Source organism: Pongo pygmaeus, chromosome 2 (genome assembly GCF_028885625.2).
Source record: "Pongo pygmaeus isolate AG05252 chromosome 2, NHGRI_mPonPyg2-v2.0_pri, whole genome shotgun sequence".
NCBI lineage: Eukaryota > Metazoa > Chordata > Mammalia > Primates > Hominidae > Pongo > Pongo pygmaeus.
The window spans coordinates 107506654-107525338 of NC_085930.1; the positions used below are offsets into that span (position 1 = coordinate 107506654).

General features: G+C 41.5%; 1 protein-coding gene across 4 annotated transcripts in view; it reads right to left on the reverse strand.

Annotated features, from left to right (window-relative positions):
• Positions 1 to 17894, reverse strand: part of CCR3 (C-C motif chemokine receptor 3) — a 143294-nt gene extending 125400 nt beyond the window's left edge. For all 4 annotated transcript variants that reach the window (XR_010125730.1, XM_063661966.1, XM_063661968.1 and 1 more), the window contains exon 1: positions 17758 to 17894. The gene's annotated coding sequence lies outside the window, so the exon portion shown is untranslated. The remainder of the gene's footprint in view (positions 1 to 17757) is intronic.
• Positions 17895 to 18685: the final 791 nt, after the last annotated feature.

An 18685-nucleotide genomic window follows, 5' to 3' on the forward strand; every position in this document is an offset into this window, starting at 1 on the left:
TGCCATTTATGACAAAAATGGTTGGCACTAACAAAGAATAAGCACTTCCTTTTAGGGTTTCTGAGATAATGTATGTGGAACAGTGTGGGTGGAATGGGGCTGAAACCATATGCAAGTCTGTTTCTTATCAGTCCAAGAAGTGGCATCTAGATGTTAGTTTTAGGGATGTGTGCCTTGTTTCCTAGCCCATAAGGATGCAAACATCAAACAGATACTCGCTAGCCTCATTTAAATTGATTAAAGGAGGAGTGCATCTTTGACCACCAGTGATGTAATGGTGTGTGTGCGTGCGTGTGTGTGTGTGTGTGTGTGTGTTTTGTGCATAACTAAGGAAACTCGAATTTTAAAGTTATTTTTATACAAACCAAGAATATATGCTACAGATATAAGACAGACATGGTTTGGTACTATATTTTGCATACCATCTTCATATAATATTAACTTCCAAAAACATAAAAAAATAAGAGATAAAAGTATTCTATCCAAATAAATGTAAATAGGAGTCCTATTTTCTTCCCTCACCCCCATGGAATATCTTCTACACCACCACCCTCAGCAGCCCCTACAGGTGCTCACCCCAGACTCAGCTGGAACAAAGGGCATAGCCTTGGACATCAAGCAGACTGGCCTCAAATCCTCACTCTGCAGAGGCAATCTCTCTGAGTCTCAGTATCCCCTCTGTAAATCTCCTTTCCCTGTGACAGTATATCATAGGGCAATTTTAAGAATTAAAACAGATAATTAATGTAAATTTCCTGGAATACAAGAGATGATCAATAAATACTAGTTTCTATTTATCTAAAACCTTCCTCGGATTCCTTTGACTTTATTTTGCCACTTAATACATACCACTGTGTGCATGTATATGTGAGTGTATGGATGTGTGTGTATGTGTGTGTTTTGTATGAGTAGGTGTATAATTGTGTGCATGAGTGTGTGTTATGTGTATGGTTGTACTTTTGTGTGACTGTGTGCGTGTGAATGTCTTTGTGTACATGTACCAGTTGAGTGTACAGGTAAGTGTGTATTTGTGAGTATATGTATGGGTGTGAGCATGTATATGTGGATACTTGTGTGAACTTGTGTGAATCTGTAAGTGTATGTATGTGTAAGTGTGTGCTGTGTGAATGAGTAAAAGTGCATTTGTGTATGAGTGTGCATGCATGAAAGTTTGCGAATATACATATGTGTGTTTGTGAGTGTGTATATGAACATGTATTTTTATTTTATGGTGTGTATGAATGTGTATATGTCTGTGTATATGTCAGTGTATGTGAATCCATAAGTATATATGCATATAAGTGTATATGAGTGTGTATGAGTGTGCATGTGAGCAGCTTCTCTTTCCCACTAAGCTCTGTGCTCTCAAGGACCACATTTTGTTCCTATCTGTATCCATCAAGGTGTCTGGCAAAGTGCTTGGGACCCAATATGTACTAAATCCATGCTTCATGGCAAGACGCAGACTTAGCACCACCCCAGGAGGCCCTAGTGCCCCCTCCATCATCATGCAGAGAAATGGCCTAGGAGGCAGAAGTGCTGGGGCCAGCCCCTGGGGAAAGGCTCTTCAGAGGCAGTCTCCATGGAAGCAAGGGAGGGAGGCAGCCCTAGGGAAATGCAGATGATCATGTCCAAAGGGCATGTACAGTGGTCCAAGAGTTTTCCTTCCTTCCCACAGATCCATCATGATTGATACTCACCTTGCAAAGTGCTTAATTAATGGGAGAGGTCCCTAAAAGCCATAATCCCATTTGACCTTCACAGTAACCTATATCCACAGACCAGATATTCTTGCTATCTTTGTTTTTAAGGAAAGGAAATTAGAACCCACAAAGGCTATGACTTAATTAAGATCATCGTTGAGTATATCTAGCTTGTCACAACCTTGGGGTAAAAAAGACCTTCTAAGTAAGACACCAAAAGTACAAGCCACAGAAGAAAAAATAGATAAATTGGATTACATCAAATTAAAAAGTTTTGTGCTTCAAAGAATATCATTATGAAAGTAAGAAGAAAACCCAAAGAGAGAAAATATTTGCAAATAACACATCTGATAAGAGACTTGTACCTAGAACACATACAATCATACAAATGGCAAACAACCCAATTTAAAGATGAACAAAGGATCTGAATACATGTTTTCTCAAAAAAGATGTATAAGTGAAAAGATGCTTAACACCAGCCAGCAGGACAATGCAAATCAAAACCACAGTGAGATATGACTTCACACCCCCTAGGACAGCTATAATCAAAAAGACAGACAATAACAAGTGTTGAAAAGGATGTGGAGGAACTGGAACACTCATGTGCTGCTGTTGGTAATGTAAAATGATGCAGCAACTTTGGAAAACAGTCTGGCAGTTCCTCAAAAGGCTAATCATAGAGTTAACATATGATCTAGCAATTCTACTCCTAGATATATACCCAAAAGAAATAAAAATCTGTCCACAAAAAAAATGTACACTAATGATTACAATAGACTTATTCATAATGGACAAAAAGGAGAAGCAACCTAAATATCCATCAATTGATGTATGGATACATAAAATGCAGTATAGCTATACAAGGGAATATTATTTGGCAATTAAAAATGAAAGAAGTAATGATGCATGCTGTAACATGCAGAACCTGAAAATAGTATGCTAAGTGAAAGAAGCCAGTCACAAAGGACCACAGGTTATTTAATTCCAATTATGCTAAATGTCCAGAGTAGGCCAATCCATGGGGACAAAAAATAGATTAGTGATTGCCTAGGGCTTGGGTGGCAGTGGAGGGTGATTGCTGGGAAAGGGGGCTGACTGTTAATATGCACAGGGCTTCTCTTTGGGGTGATAAGAATGTTCTAAAATTGATTGGAGTGATGGTCATAAACTCTGTAAATATGCTAAAAGCCATTGAATTTTACCTTTAAGTGGGTGAATTATGTGGTATGTGAATTATATATCAATAAAGATGTTATTTTAAAGAAAAGATGGGGCACTAACTGGTACATGCTGAGGACATCTGGAGGGCTTCCTAGAAGGGCAACCTCTAAAATGAGTTGTGAGAATAAAGAAGAATGTGGCAGTAAATGGGGTGGAATGAAGGACATGCTAGGCAGAGGGATGGACAGACAAAAAGACTTGGAAGTGAGAGACAGTTTGACTCATTTAAGGAACTAAAAGTAGACCAGAAAGGCAGGAGCACAGAGCAGGGTGGGGTGAGCAGAGAGAGGGAGGAGACCGGGAGTGTTCAGCAGGGCCCAGACCACAAGAAGCCTTGCAAGCCACCCTGAAGGTTTGGGCCCAACTCAATCAGCAAATGAGTCAAACTTGGGAAAGACATGATCATATTTGAATTTTAGAAGAATCATTCTGGCTGCAGAAAGGACTAAGGGAGGCTAAGACAGGAGATGGGGACTGTTTTTACCAGAAGGAGGGTGAGTTCCTGAAGGGATGAAGTGGTGGTGGCCCAACATAGAGAAGCGGCAGTAAGGACAGAGCCACGTGGACAGTATTCAGGAGGAGGAATCTGCAGGACTATGAAGTGCTGGGTGTGGCAGGGAGTCCCAGGTGTCTGTTTCTGGCCATTTCATTGGGGGCACCACCATCTACTGAGATTGCAGAGCCAGCTCAGGGGTCGGAGTGTGATGATGGATTGGGTTCTGGATGTACCAGTTTCAGGTGCCTATGAGATGCTCAGGGGCACCTAGAGATGTGTGCTCCCAGAAGATCTTCTAAATGCCAGCATTTAATAACCAAAAGATTTCAAATAAGATCCAGATTTCTGGCTTTTCTGGAGAATGAGACTATCTGGCCACTCTGGGTTTGCATTACTCTAAGTCCCCGGCCAGACCTCTGGTCCAGGGAAAATGTGATGAGCTGGAAGAGAAAGGGCCAGAAGTCAAGGCAGAAGCAGACTTTTAGAGACAGAAAAAGACAAGACAGTAAAGCAACAGTCAGAGAAATGGGAGGAAAACTAAGGGATGTTTTCTAGGAGGTAAAAACAAAAACAATAGAGCATTTCAGGACACTAGTGGTAGTCGTAGTGTCTGGTGCAGCTGAGCAGTTGAGCAGCTACAATGAGGCCTCTGGACCTCCCAGAGGGTTTAACGAGTGACTGTGGAGTGATGAGCTTCAGTGGAATGGGGATGGCAGACATCACATTTGAGTACTTTGAGGAGCAAATAGGAGTTAAGAACCTGCATTTGGCTTCACAAAGTTTAGCTGTGAAGAGAGGTGAGCGACAGGGCAGCAGCTGGAGGGATCAAGGGAAGGATTGTGTCAATGGGAAAGATGCGAACTATGGAGAGAGAGAGAGAAGATAGGCACGGCTGATGGAGCAAAGTCACTGCAGAGGGGAGCCAGGGTGGGTGGGATTTGCCTTTACCATGTGTCAGTGAGAACAAGCCCAGGAGGGCTGAGAGCACAGATGAAGTGGGAGGATTTCTGGCAAGAAGCTAAGAATGTTTTATCTTGACACCTTCTATTTTCTTGGTAAAATACGTGACAGGGTCATTTGCTGATGGGGGGCAGGAAGACGGTCAGAGAATTTTAGTGAGTGAGGGAGTCTGAAATACATGTAGCACAGAAAGGGGAAACTCAAAAGTGTTGCTGGTAGGGCTGAGAACCCCCCAAGCCTGGAGGCGGGGCTCTTTGGGAACCTCCATTCTCCTAGGCTGCACGAGGCAGCCCCAGGAGCCCAAGGAGCCACCTGAAACAGGTGAATCACAGACTTCAGTGCTCCAGGTCCCTCTTCTGCAGGAAAAAAACACCAGGACAATCTTCCTCCTTTCTCCCCTGGGGACATCTTAAGCGTGAGCTGTGGCCAGAAGTCAGAGTGCATTTGAATCCACACACTCCAATGAGGGGCTTCAGCAGAGCTGGAGAGAAAACTCCTCTCTTTAAATTGTGCTATGTTTACATTTAAAGAGGAGAAAAGGCAGAAGGAGATCTTTCTTTAAATCTCACTATAAAACAATGCAATTAAACATGAGTTATGAGTGAGCATCTACACAGCACCTCATATTATAGGAGTGTTCGTATTGACTGGCAATCATGGGTTATGGAGCAGTCTTTCCCATTTCACCTTACAGCAGCAAACTAACATATCCAAAGGTACACCAGAAAGGTAAAACTAAATCCGGAATTCTGAGCCCACCTTGTGATGAAAGAAAGGGCAGTGGAGGGTGTTTGCCAACAATGGGGCCCCTTTCTTCAACCTTGAATTCAAAGTCCAGCTCCACTTTCCCCAGTTCATGACTTTGGGCATCCACTTCACCTCCTCTCAGCCCTGGTTTCCTCTTTGGAAAGTGGGTGTCGGCCACAGTATTGACCACTGAGGATGGAGAGCTGCAGGGAGGGTTCACAGGGAGAATGCACAGGGTGCATGGCACACAGAAAGCAGTCGACACAGGCGAACCTAATTATGACAGTGGAAAAAGGAACGGGGTGGTTTCAGAAGACCTAGTCTCGATCCAGCTTCACTTCCAGCTCTGTGACCTGAGCAGGTCATCTTCCCTCTCTGGGCTCAGTTTATCCATTGACAACATGAAGTCATTGGACTAAGTGGCCCCTATGGCTCTTTCCAGCACTGACATCTCTGAGTCCCTGGGCCAAGGTCTAGGAAGCTATAGATGCAGGGACAGCCATCAGAGGTGTCCTGAGTCTTTGTGGGCTGAATAAAGAGGTTCAGGCTCTGTCAGCCAAGCCTGAAGTAGCCACTCCCTGACCTGGTCAATTAGGAGATATATATATATATATATATATGTATATGTATATATATAATCTCTGCTTCATTCACTTGACTAATTTAGGGTATATTTTGATGCTCAATCAATACTTTTTTTTAAACCACCCTAAAACGTAGTGGTTTAAAATAACAAAGCCATTCATTACGATTCTGTGGATTGACCAAGTGGTTCTTTGTATGGTCTTGGCTGGTGCTGCAGGGCTGGTAGGTGCAGATTGGCCCCCCTCACAGAGCTGGCCAGGTGGTTCTGTGTCTACCAGCAGCTCTGCTGAGGCTGCTGGTCAGGGCCTCAGCCCTCCACCACCTGGCCTCTCTAAACTGGGCTTCTCATAGTAGGGGCACTGGGGTCCAGAGGGAGCAACCAAGAGTGAATGTCCCCGGAGGAAGAAAACAGAAGCTACCAGGCCATAAGACCTGGGCTCGGAAGTCTGAGCATATCACTTCCCACATTTGGTCAAAGCAGGCACAGGGCAAATCCAGACATGAGGGGAGGGGACATACATTCAACCCCTTGACACATACAGGAAAGGACATCGGACCTGATGGTGACCACATTTGGAGATTATCTACCACTGGGTACAAACACATCTTTTTTTAAATTTCATCAGTTAATAGTTCCAGAAAAATGGCGCCCAGTGCCTCCCTCCTGAAGCCTCCTTTTCAAATAACAGAAGAACACTGAGGGCTTGAAAAGCTTTTGTCCTTCTTCCAAACATAAGCTAGGAGAGAATGGAAGGGGCTACTCTGGCCACCACTACTCTGTTCTAGAGACATCACATTGTCAGTGTTGAAGCCTTGACTGGTGCGGCCCCAGGGACAATTGCTTGCTGATGAGGCAAGGCCCTCGCTGCTCTGGCTCCCTCCAGACCACTGTCGAGGTGCCACCCACCAGCCTCCACCTGGAGGTCCTTTGGCTCACACATGCTCCAAGCCTGGAGCTCCATCGTTCCCAGGGCATGGCCCATGCCATAGTCGCTGGGCCAGGAGGCTGCTGGTCTTGGCTGTGCTATTCCATAATCTCCCTGCATACACACAACAAAGCCCAGGCTCTTGCATTTAGCTCAGACTGCCTTTGCCCTGGTGAATTTATCTTTGCCCTTGGCCCACTAGTCCTTTCCTCTCACTGTAAGCCACCCTGCCAGATTTGCTCGACTCAATATCTGCAGTCCCTCCCCTAACAAGGCTTTTGGCTCTTGATGTGAAAGAGTTTCCCTTCTACTAAAGTTCTGTGTGCTGAGGGCTCCCGGGACAAGCAGCTTTCATCAGGCCACACACTGCCCTTGTGTCCTGCACCCTCCCTGAGAGCAATGAGATCCTCCTTGCTGCCATACGCTATACGCTTGCAGAACAAAAGGGGGGAAAACAAGGAAAATTGCTCCAGGGGATCGTCCTTCTGGAAGCCTCCAATTAATTAGGCCAAAAATTAATATGTAAAGTAAACACCATTAAAATGATAGTGCAAATAAAACTACTGCTAGTCAGTAATTGTTAATATTGGCAGAATAGATTTAAGTTGATCTTCCACAGAGAATGATTTTTAAAGAAAACGAAAAACCCAGTATTGGTTCAGTTGCTCCATTCACAAAGTTGGCTATATTCTCACCCTGAGTTTATGTTCCAGCCCAAGCAGAATCCAACCCTAAGCCTTTTCTTTGTAAGTTTCAAATTTGATATAACTTCAAATTTTATACAGATATTTCAAGAATAGTTCAAAGAACTCTGTCCAAAGATCATCTTATCCAGACGCACCAATGTTAATATTTTGCCCCCATTTGTGTTATTCTCCTCCCCTCACTTCTCTTCATATCTAATTTATATATTATTTTCCTGAACTGCTTGAGAGTAAGTTACAGACACCATGCCCTTAAAAACTTCCCAAAAATGCCCCATGTGTATTTTCTAAAAGTAAGGACAGTCTCTTACATAGCCACAAAACAAGGATCAAAATCAAGAAATTTAACATTCATCTCATGCTGTTGTCTGGTCCATCTTCCTTGTCCACATTTCGCCAATTGCCCTTAAATAGTCCCTGGTGAGCTGTCTTCCCATAACCCAGATCCAATCTGGGATCAAGCTTTGCATCAGTCACCTTTCATCTAGAAGGGTCTCAGGCTTTCTGAGTCTAGCTCACTCTTAGGCAGGCACCACGGGGCTCACAGTCCTTCGCTTTTCTGCAGCCGCACCTGCTGCCTGCCCCAGTTAGAGCCTATCCACCTTCTTGGTCCCCTAACCCTCCCTGGATCATGCAGTTCTACTTCATGCTGAACATGGAGTGAGTGTTCTCTGTTGTTTTCTTGTGACTTCTTTCCAGTCAGGAAAATGTGATTCTGGTAACTCCATGCTTGTTCCCTTTTCCCACTAACCACAGTTCCCTTTTTACAGTAATCACATTTTGGTGTCAAAACAATGTCATGATAAAGGAAACTTCCTGAAAAGGAATGAGAACACAATCCTCCTCTAAGGACCTGTTCATTTTTACTTGTGCCGACCTAGTAATACATTTTATACTGTAGTCATTGTGCTCATTTTTTTCATCTTCCTTTTCACATTTTCTAAAATGCAAATTGTTCCCTGTCACTCCCCTGCTATGACACTCAGGCCAAGCTGCAGACATGACCTAGTGAGGGCCCTGCCTACTCTCATCCCCTGACATATGGTCCTGGTGCTCCCCACGCCAAGCCACGCAGAGGCCCCTGAATACACCAGACTCTTTCTCAGTTGTGTCCTTCCACCCCACTCTTGAGTCTCCTCCATAGGGCCCAACTAGTGAAGTTCGCACAAAGTGCCTAAGCATCACCTCCCTCCTGCGCCTGACCTCACCACTCCAGGAAGGGCCACTCCCTCACTGCTTGTTCCAACAGCGGTTATCAGAGTATCATTCTGTTTTGCAGATGGGCTTATGTGCCCGCCTCCCCCAATGACTGTGTGGTTCCTGTGGGCAGCACCTATATCTTTTATTTCAATGTCCCTAGCACCAGGCACAGTGCACAGAAGTACCAAAAAACTCTGCAAGTGAACATTGTTGCTGAAAGGCCAGCATCCTTCTTTCACCCTGAGTTCACTTCTAAGCTGTGCATGCAAACACCCATCTCTTTTGAGTATCATGAGAGCTGCCTGGGCCAGCCTTCTCACTCATCATCCCACCACTCCTCACCCCCTTGGTCATGCCCCATGTTCTCCAGCTCCTCTCTGGATTCTGAGTCTGGTTTGAGTCCCACCTCTCCCAGGGACTACTGGTGTCATCTTGGGAAAGACTTTACCTTTCTGCCCCTCCATTTCTTGACCTCAAATCCTTTGCCTCCCCCACCTTTCAGCTACCCACACCACAAATCTTGTCACCTCCAGGATCTGCTCTATCAAGAAATCTTTAGCATCTCCTTCTCTAACCACAACTGCCTATAGTTCCTATTCTTGCACATCCTCCTTACCATCACCCCCACCTGTGTTTCCACCCCATCAAGCACTCCCTATAAACTTTGACTCACCATTTCCCCTGAATATCATCATCCCCTTGCTGTCTTCACTTAATTCTTGATTAAGTCACATAGTCCTTACCAGTACACTCCATTGACAACATGTGAGGTGGGTATGACCTCATTACCCCTGGACACTCCCTGAACATACTCCAGGTATGCTCTTCTGAGATGCCTGCCTGGAAGAACCAAACCTTGGCCCGGTCTCGCAACTCCATTTCTCTAGTTTTGTGCCCAACCTGCTAGAGAAATTCATCCAGGTGTAGGGAAAACACAAATCCATGATGTCTAATGTCAGCTGGCCCTCGGTATCCAAGAGAGCTAGATCTATCATTAGAAGCCATGGTGTCAAGTACCAGCTCTGCCATTTTGGGCCATGAATGGAACTTCTACCTTGTACAAACCCGGCAGCACCCTCCCTTCCCCTCCAAAGCCAGCTCCCTTCCCCTGCAAAGCCAGCAGGTTTAAAAAAAGTTCCAAAGTCTCATAATATATAATGCCCCAAATTTCCAGGTTTTTTAATGTGGTAAAAAAATATATATATATATAATATATATATATATCATCAAATTTACTATTTTGAACCATTTTAAGGGTACAGTTCAGAGGCACTAAGTACTTTCATATCACACAACCATCACTACCATCCATCTCTAGAAATTTTTCATCTTCCCAAACTGAAACTCTGTACCCATTAAGCACTAACTCATCCCTCCCTCCAGCCCCTGGCAACCCCTATTCTACTTTCTGCTTCTGTAAATTTGACTATTCTTGTTATCTTATATAAGTGAAATCATACAGTATTTCTCTTTTTGTGACTGGCTTATTTCACTTAGTATAATGTCTTCAAGGTTCATCCATGTTGAAGTAAGTAAGTGTCAGAATTTCCTTAAGGCTGAATAATATTCCGTTGTACCTATATACCACATTTCGTTTATCCATTCAGCTGTCTATAGATATTTGGGTTGTTTTCACCTTTTGGCTATTGCAAATAATGCACTATAAACTTGGGAGTACAAATATCTGTTTGAGTCCTTCCTTTCAAATATTTTGGGTGTATACCCAGAATTGGAATTGCTGGACCACATGAAAATTCTATTTTTAATTTTTTGAGGAACTGTCATACTGTTTTCCATAGCCTCTGCACCATTTTACAATCCCACCAACAGTGCACAAGGGTTCCAGATTCTTCACATACTCTCTAACACTTATTTTCTGGTGTGTGTATGTGTGTGTGTGCATGTGTGTTTCTTTTTTGCTAAAAGCCATATTGGGTGTGAAGTGGCATTTTCTTGTGGTTTTCATTTTCATTTCCCTAATGATTAGTAATGTTGAGCATCTCTTCATGGGCTTACTGGTCATTTGTATCTCTTCTTTGGAGAAATATCGATTGAAGTCCTTTGCCCAATTTTGAATCAGTTTATTTGGTTGTTTTTTGTTTGTTTGTTTTTGTTTTTGTTTTTGAGATAGAGTCTCACTCTCTTGTCTAGGCTGGAGTGCAGTGGTGTGATCTCCCCTCACTGCAAGCTCTGCCTCCTAGGTTCATGCCATTCTCCTGCCTCAGCCTCCCAAGTAGCTGGGACTACAGGCACCCGCCACCAACCCCGGCTAACTTTTTGTATTTTTTTTAGTAGAGATGGGGTTTCACCGTGTTAGCCAGAATGATCTCAATCTCCTGACCTCATGATCCTCCCGCCTCTGCCTCCCAAAGTGCTAGGTTTACAGGTGTGAGCCACCACGCCCAGCTGGTTGTTTTCTTCAAATAGTTTTATAGATCAGCTCTTACATTTAGGTTTTTGATCCACTGCGAGTTAATTTTTGTATATGGTGTAACACAGGGGCCCCACTTCATTATTCCACTGCATGTGGATAATATCTAGTTTTCCCAAGACCATTTGTTGAAAAGACTATTCTTTCCCCCCGCTGAACAGTATACTAGTTGCCTAGAGCTGTCATTACAAAATACCACAGGCTGGTGACTCAAACAACAGAAATGTATTTCCTCACAGTTCTGCAGGCTGAAAATCAAAGATCAAGGTGCTGGTTTCCTCTGAGGCCTCTCTCCTTGGCTTGCAGATGGCTGATGTCTTGTTTCCTTTCCCCCTGGTCATTCCTCTGTACACACAGGCTCCAGGTGTTTGTTCCTCTCTTTTATAAGGGCACCAGTCATATTAGATTAACACTCAATCCTAACAGCCTCATTTTAACCTAACCACCTCTTAGACTTTCTCTCCAAATATAGTTACATTCTAAGATAACAGGGGTTGGAATTTCAACATATGAATTTTGAGGGAATATAATTTAGTCTATAACAAATGGCCTTGGCACTCTTGTCAAAAATTATGAGAGTTTAATCGTGGGCCCTCTATTCTATTCCATTTGTCCACATGTCTGTGTTTATGCTGTTACCATTCTGTTTTGATTACTATATCTTTGTAGTAAGTTTTGGAATTAGGAAGCGTGAGACTTCCAACCTTGTTTTTATTTCTATTTGGGCTATTTGGGGTTCCTTGAGAGTCCATATGAATTTTAGGATGAACTTTTCTATTTCCACAAAATAGTCATTGGGATTTTGATAGAAATTGCATTGACTCTGTAGATTGTTTTGTAATACTAATAGTTAACAATATTAAGTCTTCCAATCCATAAACACAGGATGTCTTTCAATTTATTTGTGACTTCTTTAATTTCTTTCAGCAATATTTGTGATTTGCAATATACAAGTCTTTTACCTCCTTGGTTAAGTTTATTTCTAAGTATTTCAGCCTTTTTGATGCTATTGTAGTTGGAACTGTGTTCTTAATTTCCTTCTCAGGTTGTTCATTGTTAGTGTATAGAAATTCAACTAATTCTGGGGTATTGATTTTGTATCCTGCAACTTTGCTGAATTTATGTATTAGTTCTAACAGGTGCTTTTGGTGGAATCTTTAGGATTTTCTGCATATATGATCATGTCATCTGTGAACAGAGATAATTTTACATCTTCCTTTCTGATTTAGTTGCCTTTTATTTCTTTTTCATTCCAATTGCTCTGGCTAAGACTTCCAATGTTATATTGAATAGAAGTGGTGAGAGCAGGCATCCTTGTCTCATTCCTGATCTTAGAGAAAAAGATTTCATTCTTTCACCATTGAGTATTATATAAGCTGTGGGTTTTCTTTCACATATGACCTTTATTATATTGAGGTATTTTTGTTCTATTCCTATTTTGTTGAGTGTCTTTTATTATGAAAGGGTGTTGAATTTTGTCAGATGTTGAATAATTGGAGGATCATTCATGTTTTTTTCCTCATTCTATTAATGTCATGAATTACCTTGGTTTATTTTTGTGTGTTGAGCCACCCTTACACTCAAGGATAAATCCTTCTTGGTCATGGTGTATAACCCTTTTAATTTGCTGCTGAATTTTATTAGTGTTTGGTTGAGTTTTGCATCAATAGTCATAAAGGATATCAGTCTGTAGTTTTCTTTTCATATGTTTATCTGGCTTCACAAATATGAGTTAAGAACTGTTTCTTCCTCTTCAACTTTTTGGAAGAGTTTGAGAAGGATGGCTATTAATTCTTTAAATGTCATTAGAACTCATCAGTTAAGCCAACTGTCTGGGGCTTGTCTTTGTTAGGAGGTTTTCGATTATTGAATTAATCTCTTTACTCATTATAGGTTTATTCAGGTCTTCTACTTCTCTACAATTCAGTTTGATGGAAACTGTTCCTAGGAATTTGTCCATGTCATCTAGGTTATACAATTTGTTGGCATATAATTGTTCATAGTACTTTCTTATGATCGCCTTTATTTCTGTTAAAATCAGTAGTAATGTCTCCATTTTCATTTCTGATATTAGTTATTTGAGAGTCTTCTTTCTTTTTTATCTTTGCCAATCTAGCAAAGATTGTTGTTGATCTTTCTGAAAAACCAACTCTTGGTTTTATTAATTTTCTCTATTTTTTTCCATTCTCTTTTTTATTTATCTCTGCTCTAATCTTTATGATTTCCTCCTTTCTTCTAGCTTTGGGCTTAGTTTGATCTTCTTTATCTAGTTCTTTAAGGTATACAGTTAGGTTATTAATTTGAGATCTCTCATTTCTTCCAATGCAAGCATTTATAGCTATCAAAATTTCTAAGATTTAATTGAAAATCATTCATCTTACTAAGGATCAGGAAGATCTCAAACTAAATGAAAAAAAGGGGGAATGGAAATCAATAGATGCCACACCAAGAGATATTAGAATTATCTGACAATGATTTTAAGCAATTATCATAAAAATGCTTCAATGAGCAATTACAAGCACCCTGGAAAAGAAGAAAAAAATGGAAAGCTGCAGCAAAGAAACAAAAGCCTCAGGAAAAGCTGGGTGCACAGGCTCACGCCTATAATCCCAGCCCTTTGGGAGGCTGAGGCAGGAGAATTCCTTGAGCCCAGGAGTTTGAGATCAGCCTGGGCAACACAGTGAGACCCCCATCTCTACAAGAAATTTAAATTAACCAAGTGTGGTGGTGCATGCCTATAGTCCCAGCTACTCAGGAGGCTGAGGTAGGAGGATCACTTGAGCCTGAGAGATCAAGGCTGCTGTGAGCCATGATGGGAAGCATATGGAAATTTTAGAACTTAAAAATAAAATAACCAAAATTTTTTTAAAAACTCAGTGGACAAGCTCAACAGCAGACTGGAGGATGTCAGAAATAATGCGCCAGAAGGAGATAAACAGGCAGGGGAAGCTTTATTCAAGACAATTCCAATAGGGATCAATACTGTTACAATAGGGGAGAAAGATTGAATTCAACTCCTTTGAAACAAAACACAAGAGAATTTTAAGTCTGGAATTAGCTAGCAAAAAAGTGCTGGAGGATGTAAGCTGGGAGTTTGGTCAATGTTACTAAATCATCTGTATTTGCTAAGTGGTATTCATCCAAGTTAGGCTTTCACCTTCCCACAGAGACTATGAGGTGGGGCTTTTTCTTTCTTGATTAGTACATTTCAGAGAGATGGCTCTCAGTTTTTTGAGAAATACATTCCTGAGTTGCAAAACAGGCAGGAGACTGGGAGAAGATTTTCTACATTTCAAAGTGGGCAGTAAAAGAATTTGCAAATACACATTTTCCAAAGTGAATGCTTTAAGAAAAGGGAGGTTAGGGTCTATGGCCAGGAAAAAAAAAATGTGTGTAAAGTTTAGTCCAGCTGGGGAAAATATTAAGACCATCTTGGCTAGCCCCCTGTTTTGTTCTAGGGAAACCATGTTTTCCATTGAAGAACTTAGCAAAACTAGTCTACGTAATTTGTTTCAGCAGACTTCTGTTGTAGTACTAGTGAAATCGTTCATTACGACTTGACAGTACAGGATGTTTTCTGGATGGTATGAGCATAAGGCATTTAATTGAGGGGATTTCTATTAAGAGAAATAGAAAAACAAAGAATAATCATTGAAGCAGACTATAACCTAGTTTTCCAGTCTAGAGGGCAACGAGTAGAGAAAATTTTTAGACATGGGTCTCAGTGCGTCATCAGATGGTGGAGTGAGAATGACAGTGGCAATCCAACAGATTTCCTGGTTTGCAGCCTCAATGTTTTTGGTGATGGCATAGACATCAGGGAGGTTTCTGTAAGACTGTCTGATATTTTCTGGAGCAGTCTAAAGATACAGGAGTTTAGTAACCTCCTGAGTGGCTCACATAGCAGCAGCTCCAGGCACCAAGTCTGCCCACCCATGATCAGCAGTGGGGATGAGTCCTTCGAAGTTTATACCAAGTCATTCAGCTTCAGCTCCCCAGCACCTTTGGATGCCGGGGGGAAAGCCCAGCTATGAGAGAATCTAGAGCCCCACTAAAGATCTGGGCAGTAGGGTTTTAGTTCTTAGTGACACTACGTCAGGAGGTGGGAGAAATACTGGAAACATTAGTTTGGGGAATGTAAGCAGATATTGAAGAAAACTGAAAGAATTGAGAATTTGGTAAAGATGGGCAAAATGTGTAAGATGGCAGGATCTAGTCCAATTTACAGGTAGATAACAAAGCCACATCGTTTACAAAGAGGTGGAAAATAGTGCAAAGACAATGAACAGAACTGTGTTCTGATAACCCACAGTGGGTGCTATGGTTTTCTATTGAAATAAAAAGTCTCCCTATATAGTAACTCCCACTTTGAATCAAAGATAATCAAAGTAACATTATTCTTTATTTTCTTTTTAAAAACTTTTTTCAACTCACCTCCCTGAACACTGATCAAAGTAACATTATTCTTGATTATGAAGTATGTCTGATCTCATTAGATTTGGCCTGATTCTTTAAATAAGTGCATCAAGAATGGTAATTGGGCCTTTTAAAGTTTGCTTTGCTGGAACATTTTATAAGGAATCTCAGCTTGAATTTTCAAAAGTTTCTCAAGGCTAGGAAGCCAAGCCAAGAACTGTCCACCTACAGTTCCTAGAGATTTGGGTGAATTCCTCTCTTCTAGAGGTTCCCAAAATTTCCTGGGCCAGGAAGTGACCTTTCTTTCTCATCTGTGAGACTGGGAACATATAAATCAAGTACAAGACCAGTTTGCCCAATAGGACTTTGTAAACATTGGCTCCATAAAAATCAGTCTTAGTTCTTAACACTGTCTGATCGTTTCTAATTCTGTGACGCATTCCCAAATATGACAATTGTTGCAGCTCAGGAAACAATTCCCCAAAGTATGACACTTTGGTATGCTGATTGATAAACAGCAGGAGACAGTGGATACAAGCAGAGGTTCTCTGAGGTCCTTGTATTTGCCTAAAAATAGATCTAGGAAAGATTTTCTCTCTCGAAAAGAAACCAAAGGTCAACACCTCACCCAGAGAGGCTTTGCTTCAGGCTACCCGAGAGCTGCTACCTGAGAGGTTATATCTGCACGAGACAACTTTGTTCACCATGGATTTTATCCCACAACCAACCCCACTCACTGCCCCCCGCCACCTTCCTGTAATCTGTCACCATCTCCCCCCTAGAAGCTTGCACAATTCTGACTGAAAAATTAAAGTTGAGCAAATTTTCCGCTCAATGGGTGCCAAAACCATTGCAGCCAGATTAGCTGCAGACAAGAGCAAAGCTTTAAACAAGGGGGATCGAGATCCTGAAGCATTTCTTTGAAGAACTGTGTAAGAGGAGATGGAACATGGCTTTACCACTATATTACTGAAGACAAAGCACAATCAAAGCAATGGCTACCAAGAGATGGAAGTGGTCCAGTCACAGCAAAAGTGGAGAGCAAAGGTCATGGCAATAGCTTTTTGGGATGCTCAGGGCATTTTGCTTGCTGATGTTCTAGAGGGCCAAAGAGTGATAACATCTGCTTATTATGAAAGTGTTTTTGAGAAAGTCAGCCAAAGTATTAGCAGTTGAAGTTATCCAAGTCACTTGTGGCGAATTCATATAGGTTTGCAGCAACCTCAGTTCTTGCCTTCTCAAAAGAAAGAATTTGACTAAGGGGCATAAGGCAGAAAAAAGAGACTGCGGCAAGTTTTAGAGCAGGAGTGAACGTTTATTAAAAAGCTTTAGAGCAGAAATGAAAGGAAAGTACACTTGGAAGAGGGTCAAGTGGCCATTTTGGAGGTAAAGTGTGGGCTTTGACTTTTTGACTTGGGATTTTATATGTTGGCATACCTCTGGGGTCTTGCATCCCTTTTCCCATGATTATTCCCTTAGGGTGGGCCACTGGCATGCAAGGTGGCCTAACACCCTGGAGGCGAGCATATGCAGTGTGTTTACTAGAATTGTATGCATGCTTACCTGAGGCATTCTTCCCTTTTCCAGTGGAATACCTACCAAAGGTCATACTCCACAATTATGCCTCTTAATGCTCACCCAATTTTTGAGATGTTAATGGGAAGCTGCTGATCACCATTTCCAGGTGTTTTAGCTATTAGGAAATTGCCTTTCCCTAGCAATTATGGTCATCTGACATTCCTGGTGTGGGGGGCCTTCCCCTGCCCTGCTCATGCCTGGGCAGCTACCTACTCTAACAAAAGCTTTAGCAGAAAAATACTCAGAAAAGCTTCACCAGACAGGCCTTCACCACAAGAATGCTCCTGCACATTCCCCCCATCAAATGTGGGCAATTTTGCAAGAGTTTCGATGGGAAATCACTGGGCATCCACCGTACAGTGCTGATTTGGCTCCTTCTGACTTCTTTTTGTTTTTTAATCTTAAGAAATCTTTAAAGGGCACCCATTTTTCTTTAGTTAGTAAATTTTTTATCTTTTAATTCATTTTTCTATGAATTTTTTGAAGCCCCCTCATATAGCCAACTTATCTTTTACAGGTGCGTAAAAGCAATTCAATGGAGGAAGAATAGTCTTTTCAACATGGTACTGGAGCAACCCATAGGCAAAAAATTAACCTCAACCCAACATCAAGCTACATACAGATCTAGGGAAAATTTGCAAACGATATGTATTAGTCAGGGTTCTCTAGAGGGACAGAACTAATAGGTTATATATATTATATATAAAAAAATATATTTATATATTAATTATATATTTATATATTAATATTTATATATATAATATTAGTTTATTAAGTAGTATTTACTCACACAATCACAAGGTACCACAATAGGCCATCTGCAAGCTGAGGAGCAAGGAAGCCAGTCCGAGTCCCAAAGGTGGAGAACTTGGAGTCTAATGTTCAAGGGCAGGAAACATCCAGCATGGGAAAAAATGTAGGCTGGAAGACTAGGCCAGTCTAGCCTTTTCACATTTTTCTGCCTGCTTTATATTCACTGGCAGCTAATTAGATGGTGCCCACTCAGATTAAGGGTGGGTCTGCCTTCCCCAGTGCACTGACTCAAATGTTAATCCCCTTGGCAACACCCTCACAGACACACCCAGGATGAATACTTTGCATCCTTCAATCCAATTAAGTTGACACTCAGTATTAACCATCACACCACATATCTGAAACACTTCTATTTTCAATACGCAAACACCTCTCAAAATTTAACATTTTAAAAAAACCCAAACAATCCAATTAGAAAATGGACAAAAGCATAAAGAAACATTTCACTGAAGAGGTTATAAAGATAGCAAATAAGCACATTAAAAGATGTTCAACGTCACTTGCCATTAGGAAAATGCAAATTAAGACCTTGATGAAATATCACTACATATCTGCTGGCCAGGATGCAGAGAAACTGGATCACACATACATTGCTGGTGGAACTATAAAATGGTGTGCAACAAGTCTGGAAAACAGTTTAGCAGTTTCTTAGAAAACTAAACGTGCAAATGCTTTATAATATAGCAACTGAAACACTGGGCATTTATCCCAGAAAAATAAAAAGTTCTGTCCACACAAAAAGCTGTATGCCATTGTTAATAGTTTATTTGTAATAACCCCAAACTAGAAAATAGCACAAATGTTCCTCAACTATAGATTGGAGAAAAAATTGTAGTACATCTATACCAAACACTACTATTCAGCAATTCAAAGGAATGAGCTACTGATACACACAACTTGAATGG